Below are 4817 nucleotides of genomic sequence, written 5' to 3'. Positions count from 1 at the left end.
TGTCCCATTTCATTAAACTTTACTTCAATTGGAGCAATGACTTCGTTCAAATTCTTCATTTGGGTAGGACCTCTCTTCTTCTTTTGAACTTGTTGAGTCTCTCCTTCAGAAGTTGTAACATTTTGTTGTAATAGAGACGTATCTTCCACATGTCTTCCTTGGTTTTCATTACAACTCATGTCTACATCATCTTCTGGGGTAACCTCATGTGATGCCTCATCTGTAAATGTGTTAGTGATGTACCTCTTTGCATAGTTTTTGTGTAAATCAACAAGTGAATAATATTTTTTTCATTAGATCCTTATGCAGATTCATGCTGCAGAAAGACCTAGTAGAAGCATCTAGAGAGTTAAAATGTTGTTGAAATGTGTTGGCTACTTTAAGTTGTCCACGCGTAGTTTTTCTACTGATCTCTTTTTACGTGGAGCTTTTGAATCATCACAACCTTCTTTCTGATATTCACCATGATATCCAACCTATTTAAAAAAATATAAAAATCATGATTAGCATTCTATGTCAGCATTTCAAAAAATGACATAAAAAAATGAATAAATAAAACTCATCATTGCAAGCCAACAAAAAAAATACAAGCAAAACTATAATATTAAGATTAAAATGCTTCAAGGCAACACAAGAAAACACAAACAAAACTAACTACAAAAGGATCTTTTTATTTTTGAACTAAAATTTACAATCATCAAATTAAAGTACCATCGTAGTCCCCTCTTACATAGCTAATTTCCTCATTCACATCATCAATGTTCAATGAAATACTATTTCTAACATTGACTTCCTCATTCTCATCATACATTTCTAAATCATGAAATCCTCGAGGTGGTACTTTCAAAAGCATGTACCAATTAGAGGAATCATTTTCTCTTGAATAAAACACTTGTTTGATCTGTGATGCTAAAATAAAATGATTTTTTAGAAAATTATTTTGACCTTGGTGTAAATTAACAAGTGTAAAGCAATCATCCACTTTAACACCGTTATGAACATTTGCCCAGTGACACTTAACGAGTAGAATCTTCATTATGTGGTGATCTAATGAAATTATTTCTCGAACAACTCCATAAAATTCAACAACATCAGAAACTTGTGCATTATCCTTTGCACTAGCTCTGCACATGATTATCACTTCAATTGATACACCACTATTCTGTGTAGATTTCTCAACGTCTTTTATGTGGAAACGTTGTCCTTTGCTAATCTCTCTAGTGTAGGAGACTGCTTGCATTTTAGGACCATGTGCCAACCATTTCAGAACATCTTATTCATTACTTATGGTAGAACCTACTTCAATTTGTGAAAAAAGTTAGACATGTATCAGTGATGTAATTATATATGATTATAATGAGAAAATAATAATTTATCAACATTATGTACAACCTTCTCCTTTAACCACACTAAAAATTTCTCCATGTGAATTTTCTAAAGCAAGCTTTCGTTTTTTTCAAGGCTTCTATTGTTTCGCTTTAGCTCCTCTTTATGCATTCTAATAATAAGCAAGTTATCCGAGATTACAAATTTATATACACGTTCTGTACTTATTGATATAAAAAGTGGATGACTTATTCCAAATAAGGTTCCACATAAGATGTATTGAATAATACATAACGATGTGCTATCTCTAACATTTCATTACTTAGTGTAATAAAATTTGGAGCAGAAATGGGACATCCCTTAGTAATTTCATTGCTAACATAATCTTCGTTGCGCCCCTCTCGATGATCAATTTCTCTTACTTGTTTCATAAACTCGGTACAAAATTTCATGCACTCATCTGCAAGATAACATTTAGTTATGCAACCTCTAGGCCGTGCGCGATTTCTCACATGTCCTTTGAATATCTTCATATATCTACAAGTAAACAAAGTAAACAAATTAGTACTAAGAATGAAATTATGTGTAAATTTATCCAAGTAATTGTGAATTTCTCACCTCTCAAAAGGATACATCCAGCGATAGTGAACTGGACCACATAATCGTACTTCTCTTCCCAAATGTACCACCAAATGTATCATGATATCAAAAATGCAAGAGGAAATAATCTTTCAAGACTGCATAAGGTTTCAAGTACTTCGTCTTCTAATATTGCTATTTTCTCTCTATCAACAATATGTTGGCATAATCTATTGAAGAATGTTCATAGTCTAAAATTGCATGTCTTGGTCCTTTTGTAAGTAATCCTCTTAATGATACAGCCAAAAGTTGTTGCATGAGGACATGACAATCATGTGACTTGAGGCCAATAATTTTGCATTCATCTACTGATATACAAGTGGCTACATTTGAACTGTACCCATTAGGTAATTTCAAGTTAAACAACCTCTTACAAAATGTTTGTTTCTCTAACCTTGACAACGTATGTGGAACAGGAGGAAGGTATATTCTATTACCTCGTTCCTCTAGATGTAACTCCTTCCTAATTTCCATGTCTTGTAAATCCTTACGAGCATTTAATCCATCTTTTGTTTATCATTTATGTCTAAAATTTACCAATAATGCTTTCACATACATTTTTCTTAATGTGCATTACATCCAAATTTATGACGTCATGGTAGCACCTAATAATGTAACAAAGCAAAAAGATTTTGTTAGTTTCATAAAAAAAGTATATTCAAATAATTGAAAGAAGTTGAATAAGAGTTGGAGAATGCGAAAATCTTACCTCCCAATATGGTAAGTTAAAAAGATTGATCTCTTTTTCCATGTTAGCATGCTCCCATTATCTGTCTTTCTTTTTCGTTTCCGAGCTTTCCCAAAATTGTTGACATAATCTTTAAGAGTAACCAGAATGTTGCTACCAGACATAATTTTAGGTTTGGTTTCCTTTTCTTCATGTCCATCAAACCAAGATTTATTTTTCCTTAACGGATGATATGGTGACAAAATCTCCTATGACCTATGTATGTAAATTTTCTACTAAATTTTAACCGCTGTGAGTGACTATTCTCAGAACATATAGGGCAACTTGTCCTACCTTTAATTTTACATCCAGCTAAATTTCCAAGAGCTGGTAAATCATTAATAGTCCACATAAGTATTGCTCTCAAGTTGAAAACTGCATTAGTGTGTGCATCATACATATTCATCCCAATATTCCACAATTCGTTCAAGTCATCTACAAGTGGTTGCAAATATATATCAATATCATTCCGAGGCTGTTTAGGCCCTGGAATTAACAATGACAACATGATATTTTCTTTTTTCATACATAACCATTGTGGTAGATTATAAATGACCAACATCACTGGCCAACAACTATATGTAGAGCTAAAATTGTTGAATGGATTGAAACCATCTGTAGCAAGCCCAAGCCTAAGATTGCGTGGATTATTTGCAAACTCTGGCCACTTGTTGTCAATTAAAGCCCAAGATGGAGAATCTACTGGATGACACATTTCACCATCAACACTCTAATTGGTTGAATGCCATATTAATGATTCAGCCATCTTCAGTTTACTAAACATCCTTTGGAATCTAGGTTTTATAGGAAAGTATCTTAAGACTTTAGCAGGTACACCATTTTTACGCTTTTGTGTATGCTTATTGACCTTCCATCTCGAAGAATCACATTTTGGATAGCTATCTAATTCTTTTTTATCGTTTCTAAACAAACATCAATTATTAACACATGCATGAATCTTCTCATAGCCTAAATCAAATGTCTTTAGAAATTTTCTTACGCATATTGTCGATGTAGGAATTACATTACCTTCAGGTAACATATCATGTAATGTGTTTAGAAGTACTGTAAAGCTATTATCTGACCAACTACTAATAGTTTTAAGCTTATCTAAAGGTCACAATTGAAGATAGGTTTGTGTATTTTTCATTTTCAGGATACAACGGAGTTTTAGCATCCTTCACCAATCGACTAATGTCATCATCCAAATTCTCTTCAAAAACTTCCTTGTTATGTTCTTCATTCGTATGTGCAGCTTCAAACAAGTTGAATATTTTCGTCTTATTTGTAATATCAATATTACTAATTAATCTTTCTCCATGTTGAAACCAATTTGTGTAAGTCGGATCCATTCCTCTTATGACTAGATGCTCGTGAACGATATTACATATTGATGGCTTAAGTTTCGACAACCTTTACAAGTACATAAAATTTTATCTGGTCTGCCTAAATTATGATGAGCAGTAATGACAAACATTTTCGAAGCTTTTATGTACTCTTGTGAGGCCTTAACAATTTTAAAAGACAATGTTCTAAGATATTATCTTAAAATATAAAGTATATAAATTACATGACAAAGTATAAATTGCCTGTTAAGACACACCCATTCTTTATCCATAATTTACGTACACACGACCTTCCTAATATTCCTTTGTGCCAATGAATATCCGCATAAATTATGTACATATGACCTTCCTAATATTCCAAATAAATTAATAGAGTGGTTACTTTGGTAACATGCTGATTGAATTAATCTATTTAGAAAAAAATAGTAATGTGAAATAAACTTCAGTACTAAGATTTGAAATGCCATTGTTCCTTTTATTTTATTTATTCATTTATTTTTGTTTTATCAAAAAATAAAATAAAAATGATAAGAACTCGTCGAGCGCTCCGCCGCGCATAGGTTGCCGTAATGCCCAACTACAATGGCAATCGCAATTTTTATTTTCATCCTATAACAAACCAGTTGGAGAAAACTCCAAAACTTGAATTTTATTAATCAATCAAAAGACCAAAACTAAAGTAACAGGCATTGCAGTTGACTGGTTATATTTGGGCATCTAATTAGCAATCCTCTAGAAACTTTATTCATGTCAGCAGAGCAATTAATTCAATTTGCGTA

General features: G+C 32.3%; 1 long non-coding RNA gene across 1 annotated transcript; it reads right to left on the bottom strand.

The window, feature by feature from the left end:
* Positions 1-1556: 1556 nt before the first annotated feature.
* Positions 1557-4811, bottom strand: LOC111374292. The gene is made up of 2 exons (XR_002699102.1): positions 1945-4811; positions 1557-1863 (listed from the first exon to the last, which is right to left on the bottom strand). It is a non-coding gene; the product is annotated as an uncharacterized LOC111374292 (long non-coding RNA).
* Between the last annotated feature and the right edge of the window lie 6 nt (positions 4812-4817).

This window comes from Olea europaea, unplaced genomic scaffold (genome assembly GCF_002742605.1).
Source record: "Olea europaea var. sylvestris unplaced genomic scaffold, O_europaea_v1 scaffold1233, whole genome shotgun sequence".
NCBI classification, from domain to species: Eukaryota; Viridiplantae; Streptophyta; class Magnoliopsida; order Lamiales; family Oleaceae; genus Olea; species Olea europaea.
The sequence above is the reverse complement of the archived record's forward strand: the minus strand, read 5'-3'. Positions and strand labels throughout refer to the sequence as shown.